Source organism: Anser anser (assembly GCF_964211835.1).
Source record: "Anser anser genome assembly, chromosome: 3".
Taxonomy (NCBI): Eukaryota; Metazoa; Chordata; class Aves; order Anseriformes; family Anatidae; genus Anser; species Anser anser.
The window spans coordinates 122,737,264-122,756,896 of record NC_139722.1 but is presented as its reverse complement, the minus strand read 5'-3'; the positions used below and the strand labels follow the sequence as shown (position 1 = coordinate 122,756,896).

The window sequence follows — 19,633 nt, the reverse complement described above, 5'->3', positions numbered from 1 at the left end:
TGGGGAATTCTTTTCTCTGGAGCAAAGAGGAACTTGGTGAAAAGATTTGCTTTCTAAAACTGGTTGACCCCACAAATGCATGGGAGAGTGAGCTCTGCAATTCAGACCATAAAAATCCCTGATTTAACTAAACTCTCCAAGACCTACAACCCTTAATAAATGGGGTTTCAACCAAGGCTGTGCTTTCTGCAGCACTTACAGCTAAAAATGAGGGAATTTGTATGTTGATTGCTACTCAGGGCCCCTGGGTGGCTCTTTATTGCTGTGCTGAGACAAATTTATTAGGAAATTTGAAGTGCTCCCCCAAAATAAAGGGGCAACCTCAAATCAGCCTGAGTGCAGAGGAGAGCTGGGCTTGGTTTGCTCTTTCTCCTTCCACATAGCCAAGGTATCTGTGTGACGGCTGCGAGCAAGTACGCAAGGCACATGCTTTCAGGAAGGCATGAAGTACCCTTTACAAAAACTGATTTGTTCTGAGTTATCCTCCCTCTTTTTCATCCCTGACTGCTCTACGTTATGGAAGTCTCCCTGCCATGAGTGTAAAAACACACACAAAACCAAGAGATGTGTAGGAAAGCTGGTAACTGAAGCTACACAACCTCTTACAGCACGCACAATCAAAGAAAGTTGGTATTAACTTCATGGTTAGAGGAGAAAAGGCCTTTGAAGGAGTTGAATGGAGCTGTTTGTTTTCCCTTCTGGAGCCCTGCTCCTCCAAGGCATGCTGTTATGCTCACTGGACCTGAGTTTTATAGGTTGGACTGCAGCCTTTGACAAAACTGAATTTGCTTTAAATTACTGAAATTAGATACTTATAATCCAAAGTAGCAGCCTAGGGGCTCTCTTGTGTATTATCCTTCACTCTCAGCCCTTTGCTTTGTAGTGTCAGTGGACTAATTTGTTAAGAAAGTAGGGATATAAGGCAGTAACTCTGAAACCAAGGAGGAGCACAGACCAGCTCTGTGTTTTGCTGATACTTGTTATCCCCTTACCGAGCAAGACAGTGCCTCTCCTGGAGGTAGTCTCTTCAGAGCATGTTTTTGTCAAATTTTGGCTTTGGGAATTACAATTTGAACACTGTTCCTCATGGTGTTTGGGTGTTAGCATTGCTTTCTTCCTTTCCCAATGAGGTGGGACATCCAGGGCATGGGGGGACTTTCAGGCTGGGCAGCAGCAGAAGGATTTCCTCCTAATCATGGTGACTGTCCAGGTACTCCCTTTCCAACCAAACTTTCAATGAAAACGGAGTATCCAGATCTCCTGTACTTGCTTGGTCATCTTTCCCAGCCACCTTATCCCATGCTGCACATCCTCATACCTCTGGATCAGATCTTTCAGCAGGGCAGTTTTATTGTCTTCAGGGATGGTTTCTATTAACTGAGAATCTGTCCCTTTGTATTTCTAGCTCAGCAAAATAAATAGCCTCCAAATAGTCAGATTTCTCCTTCTTTTGCTTGTAGCATTAATTTGTGCATGTGGGAAAATGTGCACATGTGAGAGACAAAAAGTGAAATGTGTTAGATGGAATGGATGCTGTAAAACCTGCAAGGAAAATCTTTAGGCATGTGGACAATTTAGGGATTTGCCTTCCAGCTGAACTGTTCCCCTCCTGCTTTTGGTGGTGCATTTCCTTAGCGGCAGCGCACCCCCGTGCCTGTTTCCTGTTCAGCGAGGAGTAGGAAGAGCCACCAAGACCAACAGACTCCCACGGCACCTATACCATCACTGGGCTGCGATGCATTTAACATACCGAACAGTAATTCTCCGTCATCCCGCACTTGAAGGATCTGGACCTATTTATTACATTTCCTGATGTGCTGTTCCGAGAAACCCTACCTGCGTTTCCCTGTCTCTATATAAGCATTTAAGGAATTTCGTTACCCAAGAGTGACTTTCACGTGAGAGCAAAGAAACACCCTCATGTTGGTTTATACTCTGGCGATGCTCCAGCCCGTAGTCTGCGTTATGCACTCCCTGCTGTAGGGCAAACTGTTTCGCTGTAGGATGTGGAGCCATGGGTTTGCACCACTTAGAAGGGAAGTGCTTTCTTGAGACCTCTCCTTTATGGCAGCTTTTATGCTGCTGGTGACCTGGCATGCACTGGGGCTGAAGCTTTGCCATCAGTTTTGGAAAACCTTTGGTTTATGAGCCTGTGCTTTAGGCATGTGAAGAATACGTAAATATTTTCAAAGTGATGGAGCCAAGCACAGAGGTCCACTCCATACCTCTACCCTCTGTAGCAGGACTTGTAATGTCTATGAAGGAAAAACCAACGTATTAATTTTCTGCTGCTACTGCATAGTGGGATTTATGCATGCCATTCCCTTACTGTTAATTGGAGATTATCACATCAGGGCTCTCATATCACTAATAGAATAAATCCTTAAATCATGAAGCATTTAATTGTTGCCAATTAAAAGGCCTCTTCCTCCTTGTACTTGCGTTGTGGAGCTCTCAAATATAAAAGCCCAGGGAGAAGCGGCTCTGGTGACACTGAGGTGGGACGGGGACAGGGCACATGGCTGCAGATGGATGTTGTCAATACATCAGAGGGAGGAAGGTGGGAAGAGGTAAGTCCTGGTGGGATACACCCTTACTTTTTTTTTCACCTGCTTCCTGTAGTAATACGCAGAGGTGTTTGGGGATGGGTACATCCCTGGCTGGACATCGGGGCACTTCTCTTCCTGGGATAATTCTGCAGGCCCAGTTTGTCCCAAAAAGGGATGCTCTGGGCTGGTATGGGAACGCAGGTTTATTTACCTGCCTGGCCTGAGATGTCTCGGATATTTAGTGACTCAGAAACTCCCTCTGAGTGCAGTTTTCAAACTTATCTTTTTGTTAAAACAGAGCCTAGTAGGCCAAATTTAACACTGAGGCATCATATGGATCATATGGAGGGCTGGGAATAAAATTAATTAATGCAGGGATTACAATGACCTATAAATGTCATTGTTTCATCTCAAAGATATATTGGTACTGTAATTTTTACTTAACTCTTTCAAAGGACCACATGTGAGCACAACTGAATGGATACGGAAATTATTTATACAGCATGTTAAAGGGACATTAAAGCATTTCATAGCATGTGGTAGGCCTCTCAGTGAGGCGAAAGGCACAGATCAGCTATCCAGCTGTGGTGTGCTGCTTTGGCTGTGCCAAAGCCACCAGATGATGTACTTTCCTGCCTGTCTCCAAAATAAATGCGAGCAGGAGTGGGCTGGATGCACATTCCCGGGTGGGGGATCCCCATTTTTATCTGCATCTTTAAATCTGCAGTGGGATGAGGGTGGAGGTTTCATTTTCCAGCTCTTTACTGCTGGTTTTGTGTCCCTGCTGTGTCGTCTGCCCTGGGGCTCATGGAAAGGGGTGGTTTGCCCCATGCCAGGTAGGCATTGGTCTTTGCATAGTAGATTTGCATAGGAAATCCAGCAGTTTTCAGAGATCATTGGCTTGTGGCTGCTGCCAGCCTCAGTGACAGTGGTGGTTAATAAGTCCTGTGTAGCTGTGCCTGCTTTGCAAAATAATAATAAAAAATAGAGCAAGCATCCAGTCTGTAGGGGCTGTAGCTTGCCCAGGATGTTGCTGCATCCCGTGCCCACCCACTGGGCCTCTTCCCAAACCTGGTGGTGACCACCAGTGGTCAGCAAGCACTGGCTGTTAATGCAGATACACAACATGTAAGTAGAGATTAAACAGATGCAAATTTTGTTTTTTTATGTGTAAAATACACAATATATATGCTATATATATGCACAAAAATGATATATACTCATGAAAAGAAGGCTGCAGTGGATCAGATGCAGGGAGCAAAGGGACACAGGTGACTCTTGCAGCTGTGGAAGAAGCTGCAGCTGATGAAACTCCCCAACACCCACCCAAGAGGTGCATTTTAATCCCCCAAAAGGTGGTGAAGGAGCAGCGGGGAGATGGGCTTGGCTGCGTGCCTCCCTTGTACAGAAAATAAGGACCGTGAACTATGGCAGCAACCTGGAGGAGCTTTGTGGTGACACCATAAACCAGCCGAGCTTTGCCCTGAGGTTTACGGCAATGTCATCACAGTGCCTTGATGGAGAGTGAGCCTGACCTCATGATTCACAATTGACCGTCTTTTATTTGATAATCTCTATGCGTGGTGGCATTGTGAACTGCTTTGCATGTACTGGATTGAAATGGGTGCCTGAAGCCTCGGCAGGGCTGGGGCAGAGCCTGTGTTTTGGGCAACGTAACAGTAAGAACCTGAGCACGAGTTTGGTGAACGGGTTGGGCCAACGTGTATCTACTTGTGTTTGAACAGCTCTGGGGATGTATCCTATTTTTCAGAAGGGAAGTTGAGTGATTTTTGGATGGTACTGAGACATCCACACCCTGTGTGGTGGATGGAGATGCTTGCAGTCTGGTTTAGGTCATGCTGTCGGTATCTGGCCCTGAAGCATAGAGAGGTCTTAAAAACAAAGAGCAATTTAAGGTTGAAATGCCCCAAAGTAGAGCAATTGGACTTTAGAGACCAAATTCCTTTTGAAAACTTGGCTTGGTAAGACCCCAGGACCCCAATCACATTGGTGTTTGGAAAACCTTACGCAATGCATATCCCAGGCAGGCTGCACTGACATTATGCTGCATGCTCAGCATATAGACGGCCGTGACCACAGGTAGGGGAAAAACTTGCATAACATTCACCAGAGTGGCTGTGAAATGAGATTGGGTAACGTGTTCGGTAGGATTAAAAAAAATAAAAAAATTACACCAGGATAGTTTATGTTCAGTTTTAACTGTATTTGACATTGTGATTTTCCTCTTTGGGATTTACATAATGGAGAAGATTGTAATGTAACATTGCTGCTGTAAGTACCCTTTGGCTGGCACCTTTGCTTTGAAAACAATGCGGTCAGATTGATTTTTGTTGAAGATTGCAGAAATTATAAACAAGGAAGTGACATGTGCAAAGCGAGATGGCTCTGCTGATGTGTGGAGTAAAACAAATCACGGAGTCCGTGCTGGGACTGCCAAACAAAGCGAGTTTTGTGTTGTCCGCGTATTTGCATAGTACAGAAAATGCTATCCACGTAACTGGGAACCATAGGTTCCCCTCTCAAATTCCTCTGTATTAGTAGGGTATAAAAAGGTATCGGTTTCCAAAGTAACCATAACAACATGTTTTCATGAGTTCCTGTTGAGAAGCCAAAAACCTTTGTGAGTAATAAATCAAGCAGTTTATATCTCTGAACTTAAATCTTTTATTGGTTACTGATTAACTTAACTGTGCTGCCTGACAAATCTTCATAATAAATAAGCTAACCAGCAAGCACTTAAAAATCGAGCTAACTTTGTTTAAAGGAATATCACTAAAACATGATCTACATTATAATAAATTTGGCAGTCAGCATGTGGTAATGTGCACGTTTCAACATGAAACTAAAACCCAGAAATCACAAGACATGGGGAGTTATAAAGAGATCGCTCTGCAACTGCTCTAAGTAAATATTGATATCTATCAGCAGCGTTACTTACGGGCAAAAGGGGTGAACAATCGGCATCGTCCTTCCGAAGGAAAGTAGTGGCAAAACATCTATTAACGGCCAGAGCTGAGATTGCATGTGAGCAGAAAGTTATACCAGTCATTTGCGTGATTTTAGAGGGCTGATCTCTGCGTATTTTGTGACCGTAGCCATATCCTTTGTGAGGTCAGGATCTTGCTGGCAACATTTTGGGAGGCTTTGCTCTTTTTCCCCCCCTGTATTTTTTTTTTTTTGTGGAAGGCTTGTGTGTGTTGTTGGCTTCCACAGTAAGTCTACATTTAAATTAATTAAACTGTTGACAGTTAAATTGTACTAAGTAGCTTCGATATAAAAGATGATTCCCAGATTTTTTCCATGCAACTTAAATAAATAAAGAAAGAAGAAAGAATCTGAGGAACTTCGTTCTAAACATCTGTCTGGGCAGATGTCAAAATGCAGAGTGTTGCTGCATTATACTGTGAGTATATGACACCATGTTATTACTCTTGGCTTAAATATTCACAATGGATTTTATGATCTATTTAAAAGAAATCTTTGATGCGAGTGCAAGCTCTTATCTTTTGTCATAGAACAAGCACCTATGCGGATCTAATTCTAGAGTAAATATTGAAAAATAGCACAATGTCTTTTACATCTTATTCACAGCACATGAATATTTATACAGAGGGAATTATGGATATGCGACTGTGGAAAAGATTTGGAAGATTTTTCATTGTAAATGGATTGTAGTGAATAAACTCCTTTTTGAAGTAAGTTCATATCGTTCAGGATTGCTCTGGATAAAATCATAAGCTTGAAGCTGTATGTTAGCCAGCTGATTATAATCTAGGATGATAATCTGCATTTCTTCAAGAAATGAGAGAGACAGTGTCAAGGACATTACAAATCCAATAGTAATTTGGGGAATTGAGCTAGAATGAAGTAGTGCTTATAACGTTAATATTCCAGAAACACGTTTAATTTTTGTTTCCAGATTGCATATATTAACCCATTTTATTAACCTGTCTATAGCCTTGATTCAATAAACCATTCCTATTCAGCATAGCTCTAAAGCATATGTTTGCCTTTAAACACATGCTTAAATCCCATTGACTTTTTAATGCTTAAAGTTAAGCATGTGCTTAGATGTTTTTGCTTGGGTCTGTAAAAGAAAATAAAAGTATACTGGGGAAAAAAAGCAATAAAGGATGAAACTTTTAAAATAAGAAATCAAACCCCCAAACTGTTCATTATCCCCTTGTACACTCAAGAACCTGCAAACTATTTTCTACTAAATACCTGAAACAAACAGAAACAATTTTCATGCATTATTTTGCAGTGCACTTGGACATTAAATTGCCGAGAGTCTATGCCAAAGAGCCCAACAATAGTGGGAATATCTCTCTGTTTGCTTAATGAGCAATGAATGGAAGTGTGAAGGTGAAAAGAGAGATTCTGGGTGAGGGAGTGACAAGGTGAGACTGCTTCTTTATCACACCTTTTTCTTTTTCATTTTCAAAGCAGTAAAAAATAACAAAAATAAAAAATGTGGCTGGGAATTGCTCCGTAGCTCGCAGCCAACTGACTTGTGTTTACTCCCATTGCTTGCTTCATGGGAAATGTCAGCTTGCTGCAGAAACTTTTAATTGGTTTATGAGTGATATATTCAAGCTGCTTATTTCCTAAAACATCTGTTTTTGTTTTAGTTCCCCAATGTCAAATGTTTGGTGATATCCCAAGGTAACACACTGTTTCCAAGTCATATTTCCTGGGGTATCTATCAATAAAATCCCCTTAAATTGAGCATAATGAAATTAGTACAAGGTAGTCAAGAAGTCTCCAGAATCAAGATATCAGAATGTCTCTATTCCCATTATTTTTTCTTATTGTTTGTGATTGACTGCTCTTGGGGTTTAGAGGAAGAAAAAGCCATGAGAGTTATGGCTTATTTCATCTTTTTTCCCCTACCTCTCCAATGGCCTTGAGCAACTCTAATTTGTATTGTTATGTAAATTGGAATTAAGCCAGGGGAAGCACAAGCCTCATGCTGCACCCAATGGCAAAATCCAGTCATTTTTCGACTCAGTGGATAGTGAGACTAAAACTTGTTTGAAGATCTGTCCTCTCCATGCGACAACAGGAGTCCTAATGTAAACAGGCAATTGTGAGAGCTAAAATGAGCAAAACATTTATAAGAGGTTTTCATCTGCATGCACAAACATATATCCATTTCCCACCATCCTGTGGCTTGGGACAGAAAGGAAAAATGCATTTTTATATAGTAGTTATCCCTCCTGATACCTGAACATATGTAGGGGTCTTCTATTTGGACCCCAAAACATGCTTAATTTGCAATATTTATCTACTAGGTGGCCCAAAACCCACTTGGATCTACATTCATCTATCATTTATTCTGAATTTTGTTTTTAAGCTTTGGGGGAAAGGAATACTTGAGAAGCTTTTTCCTGAGTTTAAGGAAGTTAATTTGAGGCAGAGGCTGTCCAACTGAACTCAGTCAAAACAAAACCCACCTCAGGACTAAATCAAGAAAGTGTCACTAATCAAAATAAACCTGAAAGCAGAAGAGGAGAGGGAAAAAAATAAAAGTTTGCAGATTAACTTTCTTACCAAACTCATTTGCAACCGAATGAAATGAAGTTATAAGGATAAAATTCTCAGCAGATTTGCACAGCACAGTAATAGCCTTTATGCTTGGAAATTTATGGGCCATGGACAGTTTATAAGAAACGATGTAGTTCATCAGAGAAGCAGACTGATGGAGCACATGGGAGCATTCTGCACAGGAAGTTGGGTTTTGGAATAATACTTACTTTGATAGAGTTGTTTTGTTAGCTAAGTAAAACAGTAGGGAAGCCAATGGCCACTTAGGCTTCAAACATAAATATATATTTATAAGTCACCCAGCTGCTTAATTGAGATCTCTAGTGTTTTCCCTAAGCATATCTTATCCAAAAAACAGTAACACAAAATAACAACAGCAGCAAAGACCTGCTGTATACTGAGGTTCATTTAATCAGTCAGTAGTAGTTAGGGTGAAAATGGAGCATTATTTTAGGGGCAGATTCGTCGAGGCTCCCAGAGGCTCTTCAGCAGGAGTTCAGGTTGGGCTCAGATTGCTCCCTAGCAATTTCCTTCTAAAGAAGTAGTGGGATAGGTGCCCTTTGCCATACTTCTGACCTTTTTAGTGGCTTTTCCTCTGAAGAGGAGAGCAGCGCAACCTTTATCTGAGTTGTGGTACCAAAAACTTGCAACGTGGTTTGGGAAGATAGATGTTGGGGTTCTTGCTAGAGGCTGGCTGCATTGACCAAGGAGGGGGAGGGAAGTACATGGTGCTTCAAAATGTTCTCCAAGGGAAGTCACGCAGGAAATGGCTCATTAAATTTGAGCAAAGAGCTAGAAAGTAACATTTCACACTCCTGGACTAGAACAGCCTGGGTGAATTTGGGATCCCTGGAAAACACTTGGGAAATTTGACAAGTTCTGGGGAGCTTTAGGAAACACTCTGGAGGCTTCACAAGGGTGCTTTATTTCTGAAGCATGCCTCCGAGATGGGGTAGAGGGTAAGGCCTCCCACTCTGGGCACCCTGGGGTGCTGGCCAGCTCCTAAAACTGTGGCTTTATTTGTGGAGTCCAAGGTAGGTAGACACTGGGGACTTGGGCTCAGCTTCAGCAGCCAATCCTCTTTCTTATGTGTTTCTCTCTTCCCCTAACAGGGGTAGGTTTTATTTATTTATTTATTTTAAGGAAGCTATCTCTGTTCAATCAGGGCCTTAAGCACAGGGTAAGATTTAAATATAGGCTACAATAATACGTTATATTGGGACCTCAGAAACATTAGAGGGCCTCAGCAGCAAAAAATGGACAGAGCTGTGAAAAACACACTTGACGGCCACTTACTGCTAAATACTACTTGCTAAGCACTGAAATATCACAGAAGTCCAACCTGGCCAACTCTTTGGGGGTCAGAGGCTGCTCCTGTGGTTGGGACTATCCTGAATGTTCACCACAATGCCCAACTGCTGGAACAATGCTTTTAGCTGATCTTTTTTAATTTCCCCTTTTCCCTCCCAGTTCTTAAGTGTATTTGTGTTCAAACCAGGGTTTGCTCCTTATCATGTTTGCAGCCCATTTCCTCCTCCTGTTTTATAGGCAGTGAAGTCTAAATGGTAAATTAGTGACATCTTCATTATTATGGCAGCAGAGTGCAGTGCCATCTGAATGCTATTCCCTGTAGGAGCGAGCAGAAGGAGAAGCTACGATGGAAGCGAAAATGATCGTATTCCAGTATAAATATCTGAAAACATAGCCAAAAACTGCTGTGCAGCTCTCTTGCTTTTCCTGTCGCTTCGTTTTACCAGCTACGTGTGAGCAGGAAGGAAAACATCTTGAAGAGCATTCACTGGCTTCAACAGCATCCTCCTTTCTTGAGACGCATCTGATTTTATCAATAGCAGCCGAGCCACGCGGCTGGAAATAGGCACTGGTATTTCAGAGAGCTCAGCTCACTGAGGGGGTGGACTTTCCAGATTTATAAGGAGCTCTTCCATTGCTGTTTGCACCTTCCTTGGGAAAAAAGGCTGCCAGTAAAAACGCCCTAGAGCTTACCAGACAGTGCGAGCCAGACGCTGCAGTGATTTGCTGCTCTTCCTTTCTTGTGTGAAGTGGGGGAAGCCTTTCAGCGTTGGATTGTTTATTTTGTTTGGTGGCTGTTGCCCAAAAAAAAAAAAAAGGTGGGGGGTATCTTAAATAATATAGTGGTTCAGGCAGCTTGAAGGTGTTGAAGAGAGCTGCTTGAAATCAGTTTATAGCAAGGTTTTAAATTGTGGTTTTGGCAAATCCAGAGCGGCAGGTTCATTTCCCATCCCACAGAGCTTGCCTCTGTGCTCCAAGTTCGCCCCCAAACTGAACGTGTCTGTGAGTGTCAGACCAACCTGGGGACACTTGCCATTTGTGGAGCAAAACTGAGGGACTCTACCGTTCTCCCCTCTCTTTGCCCCATTCCTTGATTCCCATGGGCACACTGCTGTAGCTTCTGAAACCTGTGCTGGAGCCCACCTCTGCGTTTGTGCTGGAAAGGGACATTCACATCGGGACTATTTCTAACGGGAACCTGGCCCTTCCAGGCAGGAATTGGAGGTTTTATCTCTGTCACTGCTTGATGTCCACAAAAAAAATTGTGCATGCATTCAGGGGAGCTCATTTGCAAAATTTGGGTTCTAGTTTGCTCTGGGACAGATAACACTTCCTATAAATTTTCTATCTGAAGGATTTATTTGATTTTTTCTTTTTTTTTTTGAGTTAGAGATTTTATTTTAATCAGACTTTAATATTGGGCAGCTTGAACAAAGCTCTAGTTTGTACCCAGAAGAAAAACAAACCAATAAATAAGGTAGAAAGAAAACAACTGTTCTTTATAAGGGGGAAGATCCTCGTGCCTGAAGCGTGACACAGCATTGTAGTTTGCATGGCTCCATCTGAGCGCAGTGCTGGCGTGCCAGTCTCCCAGGGAGCAAAACTACCTATTCTTAAGCAAACAAAGGCCTCCTCGGGAGTGATATCAGCTACCATTTTGCTTTCCTGCCCCAGGATCTCATTTTTAAGGGGTGGTTTTTTCATTTTTTCATTTTCATCAAGGGGTGTTTTTTTCATTTTCACCTTATTGTTGAGTGGGGGTGTTGGCAGTCTCCTTCCACAGCCCAGCTTCTAAACATTGCCCATATCTTGCTCTTGTTCCCTGGGAATCAGTGACATGACAGAGAGTCTGGTGGTGGGACAGCTGGCATGGCTCAGAGGTGCTGGAGCTGTTGTGGTGACCATCTGACCCAAGGATGTGTCATTTGGCTCTCTCTGCTGCTCTCCTGGCCTCCTGCTCTCCTTTCTCCTCATGTGATGTGTCGTCTTTGGCGTATTCATCCTGCCTTTGGTGTGTCATGGCAACTGTGTCAGATCTTTTATTATTACTTTTTTTTTTCTTTTACCCTGCAACTGAACCCTGTCTCCTGGGAAATATGGGCTGAGCCCAAAAGATGTTAAAGTGTTTGCCAAAATGTTTTTTTGAACCTATGGAGGAACAGAAAAAAGAAAGGCAAAAAGAAGGGTCATCCCATCCTAGTTACGGCCACGTTGTGTGACTTCCATCACGTTTGTAAGGTGGATATTTCCCAAATTATGCAAAAGCAGTGTTGCAGAAGACATGGCGCAGGGTATTGAAGGAGACCTAGGGAGGTCACTGGTCCACCCCTTCACCTACACAGGAGCAGCTATTCTTGGGCCAAATCCAAACCCAGAGTGGACTGAAGACTGGCACACATGGCTCTGTTTGGTGTCCATTCCTCTAACTGCAGCCAGACCCAAACGCTGGGGAAAAAAAAAATAAAAAAATCAGAGAATGTGGTGCTCTTCTCACAGTGTATTGATCTGTTGTGTTATCATCATCAGGCCTATTAAAACCAAAAACATTTAACTCTCCTTTGTCACGATCTCTCTCTGTTTTGTAGCCTGACACTGCTGCCTCAACATTTAAGTATATCATAGTTGTTTTCTGGGTAGTTTTAAGTTATCCTGGCTGATCTTCCTGCAGATTCGCCGGTATCTGTAGGAGCTATTGTGCACATACCAGTGATCTCTGTTCACTGAGCACCCATTTGTTGGAGATGGCCAGCATTTTGCAAGTGGTGGGAGGCCATTTTGGACTTTTTCATCTTTCAGATGTAGCAAGCCTAGAGGAAACCAAGACCTTGTTCTAACCTCACATCCCACTGGGTCCTTCCAGCTGTCACCACTGCAGGTATAGGATACGGTCATCAGGAGTGGAAAAACAGCAGCTGAGTTAAGAAATACATTGCAAGCAACCTAGCTTCCTAACAAATTTGCTAGCAGGTTTTCCCAGCTCATCAGGAGTGGGAAATGGCAACCTGCAGAGCTTGTTAAATGCCAGGTTGGCATTGACTTTTCAGTGAGTGGGAGAAAAGCAGGGACCGAAGCTCCTGGAGGTGGCCATGGTTGAGTGCTCCAGCAACAGCATTAGGTGCTGAAGGGGGGGGGGGGGGGGGAGAAAAAAGCCCCATTTTCAAGGGAATCTAATTGCTCTGAGTGGAGGCTGGAGGGATACTGCAGTACATTTCACAAGAGTTTACATAGTTCTGGATCCTCTGCCACTTAGAATGGAAAAAAGAAAGCCAATCTGTTTGATCAGGCCTCTCCCACTCGATATGTGTATTGGATTCTACATTAAAGCTTTTAACAGTTACGTACACATCTGAGCTGGAGCTATTGTTAGCCCATGTGATGGATTAAGATCAAGAATGTTAATGTTATCCAAAGGAACGCTTTTTAATGTATATTGCAATTGTATAAACAGGGTCACCAGAGCTAAATGGGATGTCAATGACCTATGAAGATCATAAAGTAAACAAAAGATCTTAAAATAAGCATGTAACCTGAACACGTCGGGGATTGTTGTATATCAAAGGCATTTGCTTATATAAAGTAAGGGAAAATTACTTACGGGTAATGTTGTTTGCCACAAGTCTACCTCTTGCCTGCTCTACAAAGGAAACCTACCCGGAGGGACTGGGGTATGTCTCCATCCACCAGGAAGCACCGAGCCTGCGGGTCCTGGCCAAGTAGAGACGAACTTTTGTACGTGCACAATTAACACATGCTGAGATCCCAGGGAGCAGCGATAAGCCGTCGTTCCTGGTGAGCAGCACATCTCCTCCTGCACTCACTGGAGACGGAGGGAGGATGACCCTCCTGAATGCCTATGTTGGGTGGGTTTCAGAGCCCTGGTGACACAGGGAGACCATGACAAGTCTCTGGGTTCAGCCAGCTGGGTGGGAATTAGCAGATGCCAGGTGGCAGAAAATGCCAGGAAGAGTCTAAGCTGTTTTTTTTTGTTTGTTTTGATTTTTTTCCCCTTCATTAAGTACGTTAGCAGGACTGATATAGGGCTAAAGAGGAGAGGGACTCTGTCCTAGAGTAATAGGACAAGGGGTGATGATTTTAAAATAAAAGAGGGGAGTTCTTGATTAGATATAAGGTAGAAATTCCTTACTATGAGGGTGGTGAGGCACCATATTTAACTTCATGAGAACATCATAAGAAACTGTTCAGTAAAGTAATGGTATACTATACTTACTGTATGTATGGTAATTGTATGAGTTTGTTAATAAGTGTTCTTAGGAAAAGTCTATGCTGGCTAGTTCATATTTCCTTTTTATCCTCTACATTGTTATCAGATTATTTACTTCCAGATTTTTTTTTTCATAGCAGATTAAAATACTGATCTAGAGTAACCCACCTCTTTAAAAGAAAACAACACTTCCTTCCCCTTTCCTGCCATGCTCCCCACCCTGACCTTTTCCGATCCCCCAGTTCTTCATCTGTCCTTCATAAGTCTCAGGTTAGCCTTTCAGAGGTGGCTACAGTTAGCTCCTTAATTGCCATTAGGTGATGTTCACCAAGCCCAGCTGATCTGGAAGTACCTAGTTTACTTAACTAGCCCACTGTGAATGTATTCTAGTGTGATGTTAGGTTGGTAGCTTATACTTTTGCTTCTGATTTTTTATTTTTATTACATGGTCCCAGGGTATGGTTGATCTTCTCAATAAGAATTGATGGAAAGCAAGGTGGAGAAAATAGAGGACTGGTCAAAGATTTTATTTCCCACGCATGCTATTTTGCTACCTGTACAGAAATCCTGCTGGACAGGAGAGCTTCAAGAATGTGAGGACATGACTGTTTCATCCTTTAACCTCTGTCACTCTCTGCCTGAGAATATGATCTGGGATATCAAAAAGCCATGCTGGATAGCAGCACAGGTGAAAAAAAAGTTTGTGACTGTGGTAGGGCAGGTCTGAGTGCTCCTTTCTGAGTAGCTGAGCACTGGGACGAAGGGATTTGCAGGCAGTGAATGATCCCTTTGCCTGCAGCCCTCACCCTGATCCATGCCATATGTAGTCTTGCAGTCCTGACAGAGCTGAGCATATGAATGCAACCATGAGGCAGTGCAATGCTGCTACTAAGAAGCAAGGGCCTGAGGAGCGGTTTTTGTTCTCTATGGTTTGTTGCTTCTTTTCATGTCTAGGTGGGCATTTCTGTGGCTTCTCTTTCCTTTCTTCAGGGGCAGGAATCTGGGGCCAGAGTTCCCTAAGCTGCTCAGGAAGGCTGATATCCAAGAGCCCTTCCCACCACCTCTGGGTTTTTTTTGCCGTTCCAGTTCCCGTTCTTGCTGCTCCAAGCAAGCCCCTGCAGGGTCTGTGACTCCTGTCCTGAGACTTCTCTCCTGGTTACGCTCTCTTTCTCAGGGTCGGGAAATCCTGTTCAAGGCAGAGGAGGACTGCGATCCAGGTTCTCCACTATATTGGGAGCAAAAACCTTCTTTCAGCTCTTGGAAGAAAGCTCAAGGAAGCTGTTGATGTTTAAAGCAGTTGCTTTGGTTGACAAGCTGCCCAGTGGTGTCCCTGATTGTTCTTGTGTTACCTCCAGGGGTTTCTTTGTTTTGGCTTAATTTTTTTTTGTTTGTTTGCTTCAGAGAAGGTTAGTTTCCATTTACCTTTGGGAATTTTCCATTACGTTAATGCGAATTGGAATAACTGCGCTTCAGAAAGACTACATAGAGAAATACAGGCTTATTCCTTGGCTATTGAGAAAAAGATCATGACACTGATAGACCCTTGGTCTTATGATTCCCATTAGGTATGGATATAGTTCTGATTTCTTCCTGAGATATAAGATCTAATGCACCACAAGGGAAGGTGAATCATCCATATACAAAATGGCTCTTGCTACTTCAGTAGGCTCTTCAAAGCACGCAGAAACTCAGCTGTTCTCCATTACAGATATTACGATAGTAATCAGCAATTTAAAACGCTTTCAATAATTGTTAGCCCAAAAGGTTTTGTTTATTTGTTTACAGGCATTGAATTATGGTTATTATCAGCTCTGAATGACATTCAGCATTCATTCTGCAGCTCTGTCTGTTTTCAAATATTTGGGGATGTCCTCGTTAGGATGTTTTCAAGGCAATTTTCATTCACAGCAATTCCAAAGCACGCGCTCTGTATGTGATCAATTAATTACCACTTGTAATCAAAATTTTTCTTAACATGAAGAAACACAGACAGCAAATATGCCTTAAACTGTCTTTGTTTTGTCAGGAAATGACCTCCCAACATGTTTTAAAATATGTGAATAGGTTTGTGTTCTACCGAGAAGGATTGCTGTGTGGCTTATCCTCCATGAAGGGCTGCAGTAAACAGGACTTTGCATAGCATTTATGATGGTGGGGCTGGTGGCTGTGTGTTATGGCTTTGGTCCTCCTGACTCCAGAGAATCTTTCAGAGGATGTAAGTGTTGCTGGTTTTTGTTTTCTGATAGGTACTTAGCACTGGAAACATGGCAAGAGCTCAGAAGCAATTACAGGGATATCAAAGAAAGTTCAGCTTAATTAATAAATTTTCCTTGCTGGTAGAAATTAAGCACATTTTCACATTTTATCCAAGTGATTTAGGAGCAATGTTCACATTTCAGTGGAAGATTAGCATCAGATGTCTTCAGGCATGTGTGTCCACCACAGTGATATCTAGGTGCTACTTCCACTGTTTGGCACGATGTCTACATAGTGGGTGCTTATGCAAGAGAAGTGACTGAACTGGAATAAAACGGCTTAAAAGGGAGGAGGTGAGTCTGGGGTTTAAGGTGAAGAGTTGCTTGGGAGAGATTAGATTATCTGCCCATCACAGGGCTCTTCCTGTTTGTTTGTTTGCATCATTTTCCAAAATATCTGGTGCTGGCCTTTGTCAAGATAAGATGATACACAGGTTAGATCCTGTGTGGTCTTGTCCGTCGGGAAGGAAGGGCGTTTGGCTAAGTTAAGTAGCTGAGAGTTGCAGAAAGCTGGTCTTGAAGGGAGCTTTCAGCTGAAGATGGATGAGCTCCCCTGCTTTGTGGACCCGTTCCCCCTGTTACCTGATTTCTTTATGACAATCTGGCAGTCGCCTTAGCTGGTCTCTCACTGCGAGACAGTTAGCGTGGCACTCACAGCACTGCAGGAAAAATGAACCCATTCAGACCAAGTAAAACACTTGGAAAAACACGCAGATGTCTTTTTTTTTTTTTTTTTGGTAATGGATTTTTTTTTGGTGGGTCCCAAGTTGTGCTTCCTCTTAATGCTTTGCTTACAAAGACCTTTTTGTGAAGACTGTCAACCTTTTCACTAACTTTGGCAATTTTCTTCTGGCACCTCTATCATAGAAGAGGAGAGAGGAAGGGGCTGATGACAGGAGCCCATTAATTAAAATTAGATACTGTTTTAATATTGGTCACTGTCTTGAAGCTGTAGCAATAGCAAAATGCCTTGGTCTTTTTTCTTCCCCCACCTGGATGAAAAAAAGAGGTTAGGTTCTTCCCTGCAATGAGTCACCATCCTGTGCATTGAAACGGGGGTCTTGAGAGATCTGGCTGAGCTTTCTGGGTTGTCTGGGCAGATTGGTACCATCTGGAAGGCTGGCTGGGGAGGGGATTTAAAATCTGGACCCTGATATTGGCTTTTGAGTCTTCCATTTTTCTAAAGTAGCTTTTCAGTGGGAGTAAATGACTCTAATTGTATTGAAGGAGCTTTACTAATTCACACCAGCTGAGGAGCTGGCCCCTGAGGTCTGGGCTGGCCTGTTCTTTCTGTGTCTCTTTTTTTTTCCCCCTTTTTTTTTTTTTTTTTTTCCTAAACCCAACATTTTGGATAAGTGTAGCAATGGAATTCCTGGCTGCTTTGCATTCAATTTGAGATGCAGCAGCACCTTTTGGGGCCAGTGTGGCTTTCCCCAGTGGCTCTGCTATAAAGACATTTCTGCTTGTGGAGATGTCTTACTTGCCTCTTCCACCTCCATCCAGGAAAGGGATCATGAGATGGTCAGTTGAGGCTCTGGCAGCGCATGTCTGATGGTCCTTGCTCAGATAATTTAAGATGTTTTGGCCCTTTGTAGCAGCAGAATGAGTAGGAGGAAAAATACAGCTCTTCCTCTGCTCGTTTTGGGGTGGTTTAAGATGTTGGGCTAGTTTGGGGTGGTATAAGATGCTGGGCTGGTGGGGATTTTGGCATTGACTTGATTGCACAGACTGCCGGGCGGGCATAAAACCCCAGGCTGGAGGTGCTGAGGCTGGGAGCACTTTGCACAAATTTTTGTACAGCACAGCTTTTCTTGAGGTAACCAGAGAAAGAATATTGCAGTTCAAATGTTAAAACTGAAGCATGTCTTTACTTAGCTTCTTTTTTCTTTATTTTGCTTCTTTTCTTCTTTATTCTGCCTTAGTTGTAGAGTCCTTTAAAGGAGAAAAAAGAAAAATCTCCTGCTTGTCACTCTTTCAGATGATATTAAATGACCTTGTTGTGAAAGAAGGAGCTAGTTCTAGGTAGCAGCTCTGAAGCTTTATTGTTACAGTCCAATCCTGCTCTTAAAATGAAGAATAAAAAATACAAATGTATACAAACAAGAAAGACGGGGAGAAGAAGAAAAGAGTGAAAGATAAGAAAATGCTGCGTCTGATGCTTGCAGCTCACTTACTGGAAAATCAGTTTGCAATATTTCTGCTTGTAGTGAGCTTTAAAGGAATCGGACCAGATGCTCAGCACATGTAAATCTTGCTCCTTTGCATCACTCTGTACCTGGCCTGTTGTCTTAGCTTTCCTCCAGTCAAAGACTTGCAAGAGGAGATTTTTTTGATGTCTGAGCAAGCCTGACCTTTATTAGGCAGGAGGTTAAGAAGAGACAAAATGGGAGATGGAAGAGACAGACCTAGAGTGACTATTAATAGGAATGGAGGTGTACATCTCAGGTGTTGCTGAGGGATTCAGCTGCACCTGATAATCCCTATATCCTTATCTGGAGCAGAGGTGCTCTGACAGGCATGCTTCTTGTTTCCCTCCCCTCAGAAAGCTGGGCCAGCACATCTTTTAATATATGCAGGCAATATAATCAGGAATGGCTGAGCACCAGCAGGCAGAGATGGCCAGGATGCTTGATGGGGGCTTGTTCATGTAATTGTGGTGGAGGTGTGACTCGCCTCTGTGCTTCTCACTGCCACCGCTGTGTTTGCACCTACTCCCTGCTCATGCACAGACAGCCTCCCTTGTATGAACGCCACCTTGGCATGGCTAAAACGGTCCTCTGACCTCACTGCACATTTCTCAATAACCATGTCGTTTCCTCCAGTTGGAGCACATCAAGTTGTCATTACTCACTTGGGTTTATTTTTACAAACCATTTTTACATAGGATGTATATGTGCTGAGGTGTCTGCCTGCTGCCTTTCACCTGCTTGGGACAAGGAAAGACGTCATTGTGAACTTCAGTACAGTGGTTCCTCTATATAAATATTTTATAAAGCTCACAAGAGTCCTTTGGGGTTGCGAACGATTTGTCCCGTCAATTCAAAATGTTACCTAATACCAATAAATGCTAATAAAGAGCTTGTAGCTGGCATCATGTACCAAAGCACTAAGTATTTGTTAGGAGTCACCTGTGCAAGTGCAAGGCCAGCCAAAATAATCTCCTAATCAGTTATAAAAGGTCTACAGTACTTGTCAGGAGCTCAGTGTGGGGCAATAGCATTGAGAGTTGTGGTTTCTGGCTGAAGCACTAAATCTGTTGCACATGGAGACAAGCCAGAGCAAAAGGTCCTCACTGGGACCCATTCTTTCCCCCATTTGGGGCAGGGGGTGGAAATTTAAATTAAGAACAGCAAGTCTTCAGATAATTATTTCACGTTTATCACTGCTATAGAGGGAATAGTGTGTGTCAGGTATGCCGTTTTGTGAGGATGCATCTATGAGTGTTTTCCAAAATTGCTGTCTCTTCTGGTGTGCCAGGAGCGTCTGTGTGCTGTTTCTCATGTGCATTCAATGGCACATGTGACTCAGCATGCGTGAGGCTGCTCAAGGGATATCTCAGGGTAGTAATTGTTCATCAAAGGCAATCTTCATACCATGTAGGAGGTCTTCCCATGTGAGGAAAATCCCAAATTTGCCTCTAGAACTTGCTTTATGGCTTCTGGCTGGGTAGGGTAAAGACTTTGCAGAGGGGAACAAGCCACTCTATCTTCCATGTTCCACCTAAGTTA

At 43.0% G+C, this 19,633-nt stretch overlaps 1 long non-coding RNA gene across 4 annotated transcripts in view; it reads left to right on the top strand.

Moving 5' to 3' along the window:
• LOC310896212 overlaps positions 1 to 19,633 on the top strand; it is a 67,801-nt gene that overhangs the window by 6,531 nt on the left and 41,637 nt on the right. The window contains exons 2-3 of one of the 4 annotated variants that reach the window (XR_014581280.1): positions 6,162 to 6,265; positions 6,835 to 6,970. The exons of 1 other annotated variant lie outside the window; for it this stretch is intronic. This is a non-coding gene — a long non-coding RNA (uncharacterized lncRNA). Of the gene's footprint in view, positions 1 to 5,513; positions 5,974 to 6,161; positions 6,266 to 6,834; positions 6,971 to 19,633 lie in introns of those variants that run through there. 2 more of the 4 variants (XR_014581282.1, XR_014581281.1) reach the window with 2 other exon arrangements.